We start from the raw sequence: 16,251 nt of genomic DNA, 5'->3' as shown, positions 1-16,251 counted from the left end.
AAAAGGGACAGAGGGAGGGAGTCCAGGGACGCACACCCCAGGAACATGCTGCACCCCAAGGAGCAGATTGCAAGGTCCCTGCGCCGAGCCTTGCTCCCCCCTCTGCCGCCTGCGACCAGCAGACACCCACCCCCAGCCCATAAAGTCACAGCGCTGTGCGGAATTCCGGGCCCCTGTGGAATTTCAGAGCCCAGATCGTTCCGGGGCGTCCAGTCCTCCCGGAGGGGCTCAGGAAGGGCTGCCACAGAGCTGGGGCATGGCGCAGCCCCTCTCACAGCTGTGAACCACCTGAACTTGTCCCCCGTGCCCCGTGGGGGTCCCTGGCTCCCGCTGGCCCCCACCCCTGCTGTCTCCACCGCTCACCCACAGGGCTGGCCCGACGCGGGAGTAAACAAGCGGGCTTCTGCCCTCGGGGAGCTCGGGGCAGCAGAGGCAGCCATGGCGGCCAAAGGTCCAGCCAGCCAACGGAGCATGCCAAGACGTGACAGTGCAGGTGGCCAGGAACGGGTCACACCGTGATGGCCTCAGGGAGGGACGCTGCCGGACCACTGAGTCAGCCATCAAGCATGTCCACAGGCATGTCCATGTCCATCTCTGGGCCCCAAAGTTCTCAGGGACCCCAGCGGGACCACCCGGCCCCACCCCCACCCTCACAGATGGGCTGGGAGACCTTGGGCAATCATTGGCCTCAGTTTCCCCATTTGCACAACAAGAAGTCATACAAGATGGCCCTGTGGTTCCTCTAGCTGTGACCCAATGGTCGACAGACCCCTCCAGCCACCGAATGTGGCCCCGGCCCCACCTACGGCTCTCTTACCTGCTCACCCGGCCGGCCCCTCTGTCCCCCAACCCACCACCTCTTACCTTTGTCCCCGCCCCAGCAGCCCCTTCTCCAGCTGCCCACCAGGCCAGGAGAGCCGTGGAGTCTCAGCCCCGGTGCTGGAAGCCCCCAAGGCCAGAGACCCCAGGTAAGAAGGGACCCGCTGCCCCAGGGTTCCTGGGCTCCGGGCAGGGGCCACACTTCACCCTCTGCCCAGTGCCACGGTCCTGGGAGGGCTCAATGGGGAGTGTCCCGGGAGGGAAAAGGCAGAGGAGCCCGTCCTGGTTCAGCCAGACCCTAAACCCGAGCCACCCCAGAGCAAGCTACAGCTCAGAGTGCGGGCGAGGAAAGCGACAGCCACAGGCGCTCCGAGCACCACACAAACACCAGTCCCTCCTGGGGCCGCAGAACGCTCCCGAGTGTGTGTGTGCATGGCTGTGTTTACCAGAAAGCAAGAGGAGCAAAGGCCCAAGGAAACCCCAGGACTGCAGACCTCTCCATGCAGGGCTGACCTGTCCCCTCACTGCCCACAGATGCTGGGCACTTCGGGGAGACCCCATGGGCAACAGCAGAGGGCCTCGCTCTGCTACCCAGTATCCCTGAACAGGTCCTCGGGGCTGAAGGCCACTGGGCAGGGAAGGGCCACAGGACTGTCCCCTGGAGCCTGCAGCTGCCCCTATCGGCAGGGGTGAGGGGTTAGACTGGCTGGGGGACAGGGAGCAGGATCCAGGCTAGAATGGGGTCAGGGTCTGGACCAAGGCTGGACCCACCCCAGGCTGGATCGGGGTCTTGCCACACACCCCACTTGTCTGTGCCGAGACTGGGCCTCCCACACCCAGATGGGAGCCAACAGCGATGCCTCACCCCTACTGACCCAAGTCCTCCCACGTGGCTCCACCACGCCCTACGGCCACCCCCCGAGAGGGGCCCTTCCTCCCCACCACACCCCCTCCGTGAGGCGCCAGGAACCCTGAGCAGGGCTGACCCCTGTTGGCCAGCAACCATCCCCCAGGCCCACTACCATGAGGCAAGAGCCCCACTTGTACACGATGCGGCCCCTCCAACCTGCCTGCCAGGGGTCCCCCAGCCCAGCGCCTGGGACCCCAGCCCGGCACGGAACCCTCTGCTGGGTCCAGAGCAGCCATCCTTTGGAAACCCCGTTAGGGTTTTCCTCCCTGTCTGCAGATGAGTGAACAGGCTGGGGAAAGGCAACAGGACCCTCTCCGGGCCCTGACCAGACAGACGCTTCCTGAAGCTCAAGTCTGGGAGGCAAGAACACCCCGCCCTCAGTCATGAGAGGGGGAATCCAGATTCGGAGGCTGCCGCCCGCATGCCTGCTGGACCCCACAGGGCTTCAGAGAGGGCCAGCCCCTCCCGACGCAGGTCCCTCGGTGATCTGGGAGACGCTGGAGCGGTGCGGCTCCGTGAGGTCCCGGGAGAGGTGAAGCAGAGCATGGGAGCGCAGTGAGCAGGACTGGGACCCGGCAGCTCCTGTGGGGCCTTGGGTGGGGCCACCACGTCCTGTGCTGTGTGAGCCCCCAGCTGCGTGGGGGCTGGTCCAGGGGTGCAGCCCCCTCCCCCGGCTGAGGCTGAGGTCCTCCCGGCACGCCCGCACGCCCCAGCTCACCCCTGCTCGCTCACGTGCATGCACACAGGCAGTCTGCCGCCGCCTCCATCCGCCCGGTGGGCCGGGCACGGGGGCGAGACCCAGAGTGTGGGGCGCACCGGCCCCCCTGGGATGCTCGGCAGCCCGGTGGCCGGGAACTATATATAGTGCCCGGGCATCACGTGGGCAGGATGACCGGTGCCCGGCAGGCCACCCGACTTCTTGTGGCTCCCACACCTGCCGCCTAAATATAACCGCAGCTGGGTCAGCGTGCGCAGCCAAACAAAGGGGCTGCGGAGGGCTGAGCAGGAGAGAGGAAGCGGCAGGAGGAAGGGGAAATGCAACAGCAGAGGGGAGGCGGCTGACCACCGCGGGGCGGGACCCTGCCTCCCAGGCGCCTGCCTCCTGCCTCTGCGCATCAGCGCAGGAAACCATCGGCTCTAGGCACACCCTCCCCAGCACCCTCTGGGGCTCCCGATGACCCCTGCCAGGAGGAGGTCCCATAGCAGAGGGGGCCTACCCAGGGCTGGGTGCTGGGGGACCTCCGCACAGGCAAAGGCCTGCAGGACAAAGTCTCCATGGCAGAGGAGTAGAGGCTGCCAGAGAGAGGTGGGTTGGGGATGCCGAAGCCCACCGGCTGAGGGCCAGGCACCCCTCACCTGGCCTGCTCGACTCCTGCCCAGCTCTCCAGCCTCAGGCCGGAGGACTCCTGAGCACCTTCCTGTGTGTTTCTGTGTGCCCAACACCACACCTCACTGAACCCTCACCACCGCCGGGGAGCCCGCCATCCTCCTGCCCACCCCTCGCTGTGTGCACATGGGGAGACTGAGGCCCTGGGACTAAGAGCCCACACGGGGTCACCCAGGGAGCTGTCTCCACACCCCGCTCACCTTCACCAAGAGACCCTCTGCAATGCTCCCAGGTAGAGCCATCCCCAGGGTCTAGCCGACCCCAGCAGCAGGGTCCCGGCTTTGCCTCCTGGGAGCGCCATGTAAGGAAGGCAGTGCCCCCCAGAAGATGGGCGCCAAGAGTCAAGCCTGGCATCACAGTCAACACTGTGCCTGCTCTGGCCAGCCCGGGGGCCCTAGGAAGACAGGGGAGCAGGGCACACAAGCCCCAGCATACAGGGTCCCGGGAGGCCTTGCCTTGCTGGAAGGCGGCTCCGAGCCCAGCCAGCCAGCCTGGCCGCTGCAGTCGGCAGTCAGAGCCATAGGGCTGTGGGGAGCAGGGGTGTGCTGGCAGGGGCCCAGGCCAGAGCACAGCCCCCTCCAGGCTCATCCCCACACACGCACCCAGAAAGCATCAGCCATGGCGTGGCCCCTGCTGGACAGGCAGGCAGGAAGGAGCCCCGCAGGAGCCCCACACACAGGCCCACCCTCACCAGGCCACGTGGTCTGCCCTTCAGCTCAAGGAACCCAAGGCAAGGGCTCCTATCCTCACGCCTCCATCTGGCACCAACGTGGGCGTCAAGCCAGGACTCCCATTTCAGGGCTCTTAGCTCCCCACTTCCAGCAGCACCTTCCTGAAGGCCATCTCTGGGCACTCGGCGCCCCCACCGCCACCAACCTCCCATCCCGACTGCTTTCAGAGGAGCTGTCCCCTCCGACGCTGCCTGCCGTGAACGAGACACCTTGGCCACATTGTACAGATAAAACACAACAGATCAGAGAGGCCACGTGACTCGCCCAAGTCGCCCAGCCAGGAAGCAGAAGAACCACGGTTGGGGCTGAGTTTTACTGAGCCGCAAAGACCTCTGCTCTTGCCGACTCTGGGCCTCTGGGATAAAGGGCCTCTGGGCAAGCCGCTTCCCCCGCCCCAGTCTGAATCCTCATTCGTACACAGTAAAAGTTGCCCATCGAGCTCTTTGACACTGCATCCAAAACATAGGGCACACCGTGCTGCTCAGGCTATAGACCTGAGCCCCGGCAACAGTGTCCCCCCCCCTTGCCCGGGGCACCCGCTCTGGCCACGCCTGGGGGGCACCTGCTGCAGCTGGCAAGACCCCAAGCCCTTCGGAGAAGTCTATTTTTATCAGAGCAGGAGCCGTTCCTGGAATCCTCCCAGAGCGAGCCCAAGTCCACACACAGTTGGGGGAGCAGTCGTGAGGCGGCCCAGCCCGCCCTGATCCCCTAGGAAACCCTCCCAGAGCCCTCCCGCCCCACACCCAGCAGCACTAAGGGTCAGCCCCGCCACGGCCAAGCACGGCGCCTCCCTTCCCTCCATCCCTGTCCTGTCCCCTCTCCCTCCAGCCACATGCCCTTTAGAGCAGTGTCCCAGCCCCAGGGAAGGCACGTCCCAAAGGAGGGACACGGAGGCTGTCGAGTCCACGCTGCCTCCGCACAGGGCCTGGCACCAGAAGGGCTCCCCACTTGTTTATGGAAGGAACAAATGACCCAACGTTCTGGGCAGAGGTCCAGATCTGGGAAACGTCCAGAACCCATCACGGGATCTCAGCCCCTGAGGTCCAGAGGGAACTCGAAGGTCACCTCCGCCACCCAGTCCCCCAGCTCGCACACCTCCAGGGACAGGGAGCTCACTACTCCTTGGCAGCACCTCTCTGCCTTCAGGCAGCTCCCTGAGTAATCGGGGCCCCCCTCCAGGGCCCGCTGAGTGCCCGCAGCTGGGATGGGCACCAGCGGGAGGAAGACTTCCAAGCAGATTAAGCCAGCGCAGCGGGTAGCCCCGAGGGCAGCCCCGCTGGAGGGTCAGGTGATCGGGGGAGGCTTTCCTGAAGCAGCCGGCCAGCGGGGAGCCCAGCGCGCTGCAGATGCCTGGAATCTCATCAGGGCTTGACTGGCTGCCCTGACTCCCCGGGCGACATGGGGCCAGGGCTTGCCCTCTCTGGGGCACGTGGCCTCCGCTGCCGATGGAGACGCCACCAGGGAGGAAAGCTACCTTCCGAGCTGGTGCCAACTCCCAGCCAGCCACGGGGCACCCGGCTACGACCTGCAAGCAGAGCTGGGGGGAGCGGGCCTCGGTTTGCACTGGGGCGGGCACCTCTTCCGCCCGCCAGGATCTCGGAGTGGAGGCCTGCTCCGGAGAGCAGGCTCCCTGAACCATGGCGGCTGCCCCTTGGGCCCACTCAGGCCGCCTCGCCACACCTGTGGCTTTAAGGGTGCCCCGGGGGGGCGTGGTGCTGACTCCCCAAACCGAGCGCACCCCCCCCAAGGTCACCCTCGAGGGCTGTCAGCCACCAGCGCTACCGGGACAGGCCCCAGCTCCACCGGAGACCAACGGGCACGTGGGCGGGCACCTTGAGAGTGCGGGTAAGGCCACGGGACTCCCCACCAGCTGTCGTTAGTGGCAGATACAGCACGGCTGGGCGGGCCGCAGGGGTCTCCTGGACCCAATGGCCATCGGGAGCCAGCCAGGCCTAGCCTGAGCACCCCCCAGCCCGGACAGCACTCGCCCAGCAAGCACCAGAAGTAAAGGGCGCCTCTCCGAGCTGCTGTCCGCCTCACCCTGCCTCACCTGGCAGGGCCCGGGCCCTCCCCTCAGGGGCACCTGTGGCAGGGACACACAGGGCAGGAGGAGTGAGCACAGGAGGGACAGCAGGCACGGGTGCCAGCTGCACACAGGGCAGCACCAAGCTGGGACGGTCAGGGCCGGGACTCAGGCTCAGGGGTCGGGGTGCAGCCAGGCCTGTGACCAGACACGACGAGGCTTGCCTTGCTGGGGTGTCCAGAAGACAAAGGGACAGTACGAGATAAGGGCTAGAACCCCTGTGTGGCTGTGGGACAGTGCCCTGCTAGGGCACCTACCCTGCCCCCAGCCCCAGCAAGCCCCTCCTGATGGCCAGGCTGCCGGTGACACCCATGGTGACACATGGGCCACAGCATGTGGACTGCACCTCCCGGACAGCCCCCTCTGTCGGAAGCCCCACCTCCCGCCCAGCACCACCGACCAGGGCAGCACCACCACCCGAGCCCTGCACTGGCTCTGGGAGCCTTCGGCCACCTGTGTGCCCACTCCCGCTCCAGACCTCAGGACTCCCACCAAGCAGGAAGAACCAGGCGTGTGCAGCCCATTTACGAGTACCGAGCCCTCCCGCGCCCGGCACGGGGCTGAGCCCAGAGACGCGGGGAAAGCACGCTCCGGAGCAAGCCCCCCAGATGGGGCTGCCAGCCACCCCTCCGCCCCCTGCCCTGGGAAGCCACCTCCCAGACAGCCCCCACGGGTGCCCCACACGCAGGCAGCGCTCCTGAGCCAGGGGTCACCCCGCCCCTCACGGCACCCTGTGCCTCAGTTTCCTAAGCTGCCACATACAAGGGCATTTCCTGGCGCCATCTGTTCCCAGGCTGCCTGGGTCACAGCTGGGCCACCCTTGAGGCTGGTGAACCAGGGCTCTGGCTTCACCCTGCTAGCTCTCCTGCCAGCGGGAGCACTGCCTCCCCCCGACCCCCACACAGCAGCCGCCGCCCCCTGGGCCCTCCTGCACCCTGCCTTGACCATGCACTTCCTTCCACCACCCGCCCGCCCGGGGACCCCAGGCAGCCCGTTTCCTCAGCCTCCACTTCAGACTGCGAGGCGAGGGGTCATGGACCAGCGACCGCAGGCCCTTACTGTCCCTCATCTGCAAGGGAGAAGGACAGTGGCTGCCCTCCGGGGACGATGTCAGGAACACAGATTCCGTCCTGAGAAGCGCACAGACCAGGGATCCCACCCCAGAGCGTGGACCGCCCTTCCCTCCCCGATCTCGGGTCCTGTACCCCAAGACCCCCAGAGAGCTCAGGACCCCACCTGAGACACAAACTGGGGGACCCAGGGCTGCCCTTGAAGGACACCCACACACCCTGCTCCCCCATCAGGGGATGGAGATCCCGGGGGGTGTCCCTTCCTCTCCTCTAACCAGCCAGCCCGCTCTCCCCACCAGGGTGGGCATCGAGAGACACAGCGGGCAGCTCAGTGGGCACTTCCATGAGGGCACGTGCCACCGCCAGCCCCAGACCCAACCCGGGACCAAGAGCCCACATCCTCCACCCACCCACCTGGTGAGCACCCCAGTCCCCTTCGTCGAGACCTGGACATACAATGATGGCCCCACGCTACTGCGGCTCATACACCGCCTGTGGCTCCCCATGGCCCCAAGCCAAGCTCTGACTTTCCAGCCTGACCCACTGGTCCCAGCCCTCCGACCCTCAGCTTACGAGTGGGAGGAGGCATGGGGCACCTGGGTGGATCAGTGGGTTAAAGCCTCTGCCTTCGGCTCAGGTCCTGGTCTCAGGGTCCTGGGATCGAGCCGCTTCGGGCTCTCTGCTCAGCGGGGAGCCTGCTTCCTCCTCTCTCTCCGCCTGCCTCTCTGCCTACGTGTGATCTCTGTCTGTCAAATAAATAAATAAAATCTTTAAAAAAAAAAGTGGGAGGAGGCAGAGGGGGGGCCTGTAGGATCCATGCCTCCAGTCACCCTCTCGTCTGTGTCCAGACGAGGCCCCCAGACTCTCCTCATCCCCCCCACCAGGAAGTCCTCCTGGATGCCCTCACTGCTGGGATTTTGCCCATTGAGTTTTCATTCCTATGTGTACCTACCCAGCATCCTCTCTGCTCCGGGCCCCATGCTGAGAGCACTGGGGCCAAGGGTGAGTGAACCCTCACGACCCGACCCTCAGGGAACCCACCATCTGGGGTGGGGGTCAGGCAATGGACTGCACAGACAGAAACAAGACTGGGAGTGGCTCTCGGGCACCGCGGCCTTTGGGCCGAGATGCGGGCCCCACCCTACGGACACGGCAAGGGTCCCCACCTGGGAAAGGCATCAGACTCGCCAGCACCTGTTCCTGCTGCCACTCTGGAAACCACTTCCCACCCCATGTCCCCATCACCCCCAGCTCTGCACACACCCCCACCTGAAGCCAAAGACCAGAACCCCATTTTCCACAGGGGCCGGACAGACGCGGAGCAGAGCTGCCAGAAGCCTGGCGTCCCACTGCTGAGCCCGGGGCTCCTCCTTCCCTTCCACCCGATGAATCACGGGAACTCCACCTGTGCGAGCCCGGGCCCAGGGCGGGTTTCGTAAACACGAGGCCTTCGTAGCAGCCAAAGTCATGCCCAGAGGCCCGGCTGCAAATACCACCCCCCCCCGCCCCCCACTGCGTGCCCCAGGAGGGGCACCAGGCCCTCAACTCAGAGCCCAGCAGCTCCTGCTTTGCACACAATTGTGACCCAACCTAGAAAGCCACAGATACTTCCAAATGCCTCAAGGGGGGGTCACTCAAACCCAAGGCAGGGGCCAGTGCCGGTCTAATAAGGGCATCGACAGTTACCACCTGCAGAAAACCCGCTTTCAGGCTAAAGACTCTGGGGATCCAACAGACCCTAAGTGCCTCCGTTTACTAGCTGGGGAGGGGTCTCCGCAGCCCTGAAGTTCCACAGATCCCTGTTGTATCAGGGGGTTTAGCACCACCGCCGCCCCCGCCCCCGCCCCGCTCCAGGCTGCTGTAAAAACCAAAGGAGGAAGTGGGTCTGCAGGTGCCCCCCAGCCCCACCCCGAGCGACACAGCCTGTGGTCACAGTCAGCATCTCAGCAAGTGGCCAGGCCGAGCCCAGGACCCAGCAGCTGCCTGGCCAGAGGGTGAGCCCCCCAGCACCGCCAAGGACCCCTGATGACCAGGTGACCTCGGACGGGCCCCATCCACACCAGCTGTTATGGCCATGCTGTGACGACCCACGGGACCCCCTCTCACTCCCCTGCCAGCAATAAATCATCAACTATGTGAGCACTGTGTTCACAGTGGGGCCCTGCATATCCCTCACCCGCTCCCCTGAGGGGGCAGAAGAGGCAGGCAGGGACATCCCCCCACAAATTGTTGCCCCTCCACAGTGCAGCCGACCAGCAGTTCCAGGGACCCTCCTCTGAGCCACGGGCCGGGCGCACAGCAATACGGGACAGCTCGGGCTCTGGAAGGAGAAGCGTCCATCCCTGGGCCACCCGCCCCTACTTCGACAGAGGAAGCTACTGAGGCTCCAGCTGACCTGAGTGTGAGCAGAAAGGCCTGGGAACCCCTGCCGCCCCGCTCTGAGGTCTGCCCCAGGGATGGCCACACCCAGGCCTCCGCCAGCCCCACCTTCCCCACCGGACCGAGGAGCTGCTGGGAGCCCGCGGTCACTCACCCGCCTTCCCGGTCCCGGAGTCCTGGGGCGCCGCGCCCCCGCCCAGCTTTATCCCCGCCCGGGCTGCCCGCCCTCCCGCGTCAAAGGCCCCTGATCGCCGGTAAACTGTGCCGGGAGGGAGGCGGGGGCACGCTGGGGCAGCCCCGAAGGATCGCGGCCAGCCTTTGGCTCCCACTGCACTCCCCCCTCCCAGGGCTGCCTGGAAGCAGGGGAGTGGGGCTGGGACAGGGATCTGAGGTTGAGGCGAGCACCCTGGTCCCAGGAAGCAGTGGGCAGGAGAGCCCCCTCCCCCACGGGGCCTGACTCTGGGCTGCAGGAGGCAGTCCCCAGGGCCCTGAATCCAAAGGCAGCCAGAGCAGGGGGAGGGGGGGAGGGAGGGGGCTGGAGGAGTGGGCGCAGAGCCAGCCTGGAGATCTCTCCAAGGCCCCGAAGCCCAGCCTGGCAGCCCAGCCTGGCAGCCGGCAGGGTGGAGGGTCAGGGGGACAGCCTGGGGCTCCCCAGTTCTCTGGCCTGTCTCTCCACTGCCTGCTGCAGGTTGGGAAGGGGGTTCCAGGACCCTTCCCTTGCTGAGGGGGCACTCAGTGCACCCCTAACTCCCCAACCCACCCACACAGAAACAACCTAGCCCTCTCTAGGCTGCCCCCAACCTCAGCAGCCCCCCAGGACCCTCCCCAGACTGCTCTCGGGCTCCGGAGAGCTGCCCACGCTTCCCCAGGGCCCCCGCGGGCCCAGCCCTCAGGTCTTCCTGTTGTCCGTTTCCCCCACAAGGAAGCCAGGGAAGCCGGCTAACAGGCCAGTGAGCCCACCACACCCCGGCCGGGGCCTCAAGGCCCCACAAAAACACCAAGGAAGGGAAGAAGAGGGAACCCCACCAGTGGGGGAGGGGTGCTCCTGTCTCTGAGGCCCAGGGTCACTTGTCCCTCCTCCCCCCAGGATGCTACCCTAGTGGGGATGGCACCAGGAAGGATGAAGCCCTCTCCCCAGACCCTGGATGGGGGTGGGGGTGGTAGCCCAGGCCAGCCCTGCCCGGAGAGGTCACCGACGTCCCTGCCCCGGCCTGCCCCCTGCCAGGTGAGCAGCAGGTGCAATTCCTCCCGAGCTGCAGCTGCGGGAACAGCCTCCACAGCTGGCCCCGGAAGGGCGGCCCCATTACCCCACCAGCCCGTCCCGACGTCGGCCCACAGACCGCTCCCCTCTCTGTTCCCACCAGGCACCTGCCAGCTGCCCACCGGCCACCCCGTCCCAGACAGAGCCCCTTCCCAGTGGCCCAGGGCCCAGGCCTTGACCCATGCCTTGGCCAGGCCCCAGAGCCCTCCCTTAGCCACCCAGCTGGCCCGCTGGGTCTGCGGCAGCCTCGGCCAGGTGCTGTGACTCACACACCTGCCCCCAGGCCTTTGTCCCTGTCCCTGTCCCTGCCTGGGCCTCCATCTGGCGGCCCTCTTCCCTCCCACCTCTCCCAGCCCCACCGCATGAACCTCTCCTCCCCCCCGCAGCCCTCCCTCCTCTCCTCACCCCCGCAGCCCTCCCTCCTCTCCTCACCCCCGCAGCCCTCCCTCCTCTCCTCACCCCCGCAGCCCTCCCTCCACTGCCCCGCCCCTCTCTGGACCAGTCCCAGAGGCCATGTGCACCTTGGACCACCCCTGGAGGGCAGGGCCACGTCCAGCCCCCTTCAGATCTCCCCAAGGGAGGGTAGAGACTTCAGAGGGTCAGCGTCCACGAGTGGACCCCCAGGCCCGCTGAGGAGACAGGACGGCACAGGACGACCGGCCAAGCCAGAGGTTCAGCAGGACCTAGTGTGACTGAGAAGCCGTGTGGCAGCCCAGGGGCAGCTCTGTCAAGGCACACACGGTGGGTGTCCAGACCAGACGCCCGTGCCAAGAGGGTGGGGACCCCGTTCCCCTATGCCACCATGCCGCCCGGTGGCCCGCCACATCGTCTGTGTTCTCCGGTCCATACCCCATCTCCCACTAGGCCTGGAAGGACTCTGCCCAGACTCCCAAGTCAGACTACAGAAGTCTCACACGGCCAGGGACCTCGCACGGATGGGGAGACCCGGTGTCCTGCCTTAGTAACCAGAGGGTCAGAGCCCTCCCACTGTGGTCCCTGGGCCTATCACTGCCCCTCCCCGGGCCCCAGCCTGCCTGTCTTAGCAAGGACACAGCTGGACTCATCTGCGTGTCCGATATTGCCCCGTTGGTGAAAGGCAGGTTCCCAAGCATCCCCCCTCCCCACGGGGCCCCACCACGTGCACTGGCACACACAGTCAGGTGAGCCCCGGGAGGCTAGAAGCAGGGTTCTGCAGGCCCTGCTGCACCCCCCTGTCCCCAGGGGTCGTCTCCTGCCCTCAGCCTCCCCGCCTTGCAGAGCCTCAGTCCCGGAGGTCTGGTTATCTGGCAGCAGTTTCCAGCCTACAGCCCGTTACTCTGGAGTATACGGTGTTGGGTTGGGAATTCCTAGGCTCCGATTCTAACAGGACGAAGAGCTTCGAAAGCCTGCCCTAGCCTGCACCCACGGTCCCCAGTGCTTTCCCCCTGGGCCCCTCTGGGCTGGTGCCGACTCCTGGCACCATGCCCCCGAGCCTCCGGAATGGGCACGGCGTCCCAGAGGAGCCGGGAGCTTCACGGATTCGCTTGGCGCCAACGGCCCCTGAGAGGTCCTTGTACCCACCAAGTCCCCAGCTCAAGCCCCTGCCAGGAAGGCAGAGGCCCCAGGAGGCCCAGAGGAGGCCCCCGGTCCTTGCCGTCCTGAGAGCCCCAGGCCTCCCCAGTCCACCAGGTGGAGCCCAACCACTCCCATGCCCCCCGCCACACACACACACACACACACACACACACACACACACACGGACCCTCAACGGGCAAAAGGCACCTGGGGTCCTCAGAACCGGGGTGGTGGCATGGGCCTCCTGGATGGTCCATGGGGCCTCCCAGAGGAGGAAGTCTCTGCCCCCCGGAACCAGCTGGAGGCCCCACGGGGTGCGCCCTGGGATACCCCGACAGCTGAGAAAGTCCTCCGTGTGGCTGCCTGTGCCCCCACACACACCTTTTCTCCTCCCTGGGCCTTTCGGTCGTCTGCACAACTTGGATATAACAGACCCTCTCAAGGGGGGAAAACAAGAGCTGCCCCCCAACATGCCCCCAGTGCCCACGGAGTTGTCCCGTGGCCTGGGGGGCAGGGGTGGGGCACCCCTGTGAGGGGAGGCTCCATTAAGGACACCCCCAGTACTGGGGGGCATTTGCTGCGCCCGCCTGAGTCCCCTCCCCCAGGAGGAGCGGCTCTTGCTCGTCCTCTGGCCCTGGACCATGCAAGGTCAGCATCCCCGAGGGGGATGAGAAGGAGGTCCTGGGGGAGATCTAGGGTGCCAGAAGACAGCTGGCACCAGACAGGCGGTCAGCCCCTCCCCCGCTGCACCTGCTGTGCCCCAGTCCCAACCAGGAGGCAGGATAGGAACCCCCCGCACCCTCAGGGGAGGGGGCTCTGCCCACAGATGCAGCAGCCAGTCCCCTGTACCCGTGCAGCCACCCTGGACCCATGGCAGGACATGGCCAGCAGCTGCCCCAGAAGCCGGCGGCCCCCGGGGAACTGGCCCCTGCGGCATCCAGGCGTGCTAGCCGTTTCTGCTCACCGCCGCACCCGAAGCCGGGCCAGCAAAGGAGGCTGCGGCCCAGCTGGAACGTGGGTCCACGCGCCGGCGCGGCTCGGCTCACCACCCCCACACACCCGAGGGGCGTGCCCAGGAGTGCAGAACAGGGGAAGGCTCCAGGACCCCTGCACACGCAGACCCCTCCCCACATTCATCCCCCACGCAGTGCTGAAGGAAGCCATCAGCCCTTTTCACAGATTAGGAAACTGAGGCTATGGCCATGCAGTCAGTGACTTGACTAGCCCGAGGCCACAGCTATGCGCAGCTGAGCCAGCCCAGGTGGGCACTACCGCTGTGTTTTCTCCTTAAAACAAGCCCTGATCCGGAAACCGAGGCCCGGCCCTCCAACAGATCTCAGGGCTCCCGGAAGCCCCGTCACCCATCGCCTCCATCCGTCACCAAGGCCCCTGCACCCCCCCCCCACCCAGCACACAGGCCGCCAGGGGTCAGGCGGGCAGGAAGGGGTCGCAAGATCACGGAGGTGGCCAGGGCTGCTGGCCAAGACCCTGGGGGACGCGCGTCAGAGGGGCCTTCAGGAGCCACGGGAAAGAGTTCTGACCTGGCCTCGGGAGGCCACATCCAAAATAACCGGCCCCACCGCCCCGGGAGGACTCTGCCGGGCGCACGTAGGCCTCACAGCCCTGGGCGCTGCCAAGCTGGGTGCGGAAGGTCATGGCTATTTGTGGGCCAGCCTGGCAGCGAGACACAGCCCCCCGGCGCCCCCAGAGAACCTGCGCAAGAGGGGTAGGTTGCTGCATCCAGGACACACGCTAGAGGGGCCCGCAGACCCCCAGGGCAGTGGGGAGCCCCGCGCCGCTACTTTTCTCTTCCCGGCGCTGCCGCCATCTCAGCTCCGTGTCAGCCCCGCCGGCATCTCCAGCGGTCGCCGGGTGCCGAGCCCCGGGCTGGATCCCTGTGTGGACGGAGAACCGTGTCCCGTCTCTGAAACCACAGTGGCGCTTCCTGCTCTTCAGCAGCTCGAACCCCGAGCACACGCAGCCCAGGATGGCTCGACGACCCAGGCCCCCAGGGAAGCCAGCGTGACACCCACCATGCACAGCGCTGTGTCCACCCTGCAACGTCGCAACCTCGTGGGTGCCCGTGGCCGTCCCACCCGTGGGAGCCTGAGGCCCACGGAGCGCAGGAGACTCTGAGGCGGGGCCTCCCCGAACCCAGGCCCTGCGGGGTCTCTAGGGGCCCAGCAGGAGGGGCTCCCTCCCATCACCCCGACCCCAGTGTGGCTCTGCCCCACACCCTTGCTCAGGTCCTGACAGCTCCCAGAGGGTCTCTGTGCCTCAGTCTGTTCATCGGTAAGATGGGCTCGCTGGACGCTGTTCCTTCATGGAGCTGCTGGTGGCCGCTCTCCTGGGATCTGCAGGGACACTTCCCTTCCCAGCAGCCTTGCCTGAGCCCCTGGAATGATTCTTCTGTGCCAGACACCCAGGGGGACTCTGAGGGGACTCTAAGCCCCGTGGGAGGACCTGCATCCAGAATGGGGATTCCCCCAGGGGTTTCCTTGGGACACCGAAGGGGCTTTTTTTCCTGCAAAATGTCCCAGAGCCTTTATTCCTCAATAGATGCGATGGCCTGGGACGGGGGGCGGGGGCAGGGCAGCCGGCAGCACGTTTCCAGAATGTTTTGGACGCCAGGCACCAGCAAAGACGGCCCCTCCCAGAACCTCAGCAACACACCGGGTTGGGTCAGCCCCATGCCCCAGTCCCAGCTGCGAGGGTGGGAGAGGCTCCCGGCCACGCCTCCCTGCCTCCAGCTCCTCGGTGCGGCTCCCATCTCTGAGCCCGGCCGGTGGTCAGGGCGGGGACCGCCACACAGAGACGGAGGCGGAGCCCAGGCCAGGCCACCCTGAACCCCCAGCCCCTGGTCCTCTGCCTGGGGCCCCCACCTTGGTCAGGTGGAGGGATTAGCTCCGGGCTGTAGCCAGCCCCTGCTTTAAAGTGACCGAGCCCGCGTCCCGTCCGCTTCCCGCGACTGGCCCTTCAGCCGCTCCTCCAGGAGCTCCAGACAGGGCACGACCAGGGGTGCAGAGCCCGTGTGGGGCTGCACGGCCCCGAGCCCGCACCCAACTGTGCTCTGCAGACTCCCAGCAGTAGGAGCCCCACAGCAGTGCCCACCTCCCCACCCAGACAGGACGATCGGGAGTGGAGGGGACACAAAGCAGGGAGGGCAGGAGACTGCACAAGAAGAGAGACATGTCCGAAGCAGGCCCCACGCGCCACCAGACTCACCAACACCGGGCACTGCCCCGGGGGGAAGGCCGGCTCCACGCCGTGCTCCTGAGCTCGCTGAGTGCCCGCCAGTCCTAGCACCGCTGCCCGCTCTTCTCTAAGCCCTGCCGGCCACCCCGGGGCAGAGCCGGGCTAATCCTATTTTGCAGACTTTAACTGAGAACCTGCGCAGGCCAGACTCTGCGGCGCGGGGAGCAGGCTCCATGGCTTTCCTGAGATAAAATTCATGGACTGTGACATTGGCCATTTTAACTATTTTAAACCAGACACTCGGGCGTTTTCTAGCATCTCCGTGGTGTTGTGTGATCATCACCACTACCTACGCCCAAAACATTTCCATCACCCCAACAAGCAGCCCCACACCTCTTGTGGACCTGCCCCGTCCCCACGGACACTCCCACCCCCGCCGCCCGCCCAGCTGCTGGCAGTCACTTGTCCACTTGGGAGCACATCTCCACGGACCTGCCACGTCCATAAAATCACACACCACGTGGCCTTGGGGGTGTGGCTCCCCGATCTCCACATCACGCTTCCGAGGGTCAAGCGTGTTGTCCCGGGGTCAGGGCTGCACCCCTTTATTGGCTCCCCTACGTGGAGACCATGCTCAGCTCACGAACAGCTGGGTCACTTGCGGGTCTGTCCCCCCGACCCCCACAGGGACTGTACGCTGTCCAGACAGCAAGGCTGGACACCCACAATCACCCGTGCTTCCAGGACCCAGGGGTACCGCAGAGGCAGGGGGCTTACCCTCTCCCCAGCAGAACGAGTGGGGTCCCTCGTGCACCCAAGTGTGAGAAAAAACCCAGGGAGGGGCAGACAGGGTATGGGGGGT

The 16,251-nt window shown here is 66.1% G+C and overlaps 1 protein-coding gene across 6 annotated transcripts in view; it reads right to left on the bottom strand.

Moving 5' to 3' along the window:
* Window positions 1-16,251, bottom strand: part of PTP4A3 (protein tyrosine phosphatase 4A3) — a 31,362-nt gene that overhangs the window by 6,286 nt on the left and 8,825 nt on the right. Inside the window, exons 1-2 of one of the 6 annotated variants that reach the window (XM_059395237.1) lie at window positions 8,270-8,379; window positions 7,574-7,746 (exon numbers count right to left, since the gene is read on the bottom strand). The exons of 1 other annotated variant lie outside the window; for it this stretch is intronic. The gene's annotated coding sequence lies outside the window, so the exon portion shown is untranslated. Of the gene's footprint in view, window positions 1-7,573; window positions 7,747-8,269; window positions 8,381-9,395; window positions 9,486-9,533; window positions 9,784-16,251 lie in introns of those variants that run through there. 4 more of the 6 variants (XM_059395240.1, XM_059395235.1, XM_059395239.1 and 1 more) reach the window with 4 other exon arrangements.

This window comes from Mustela nigripes, chromosome 3, assembly GCF_022355385.1.
Source record: "Mustela nigripes isolate SB6536 chromosome 3, MUSNIG.SB6536, whole genome shotgun sequence".
Classification (NCBI taxonomy): domain Eukaryota; kingdom Metazoa; phylum Chordata; class Mammalia; order Carnivora; family Mustelidae; genus Mustela; species Mustela nigripes.
This window is presented reverse-complemented; position numbering and strand designations above follow the sequence as displayed.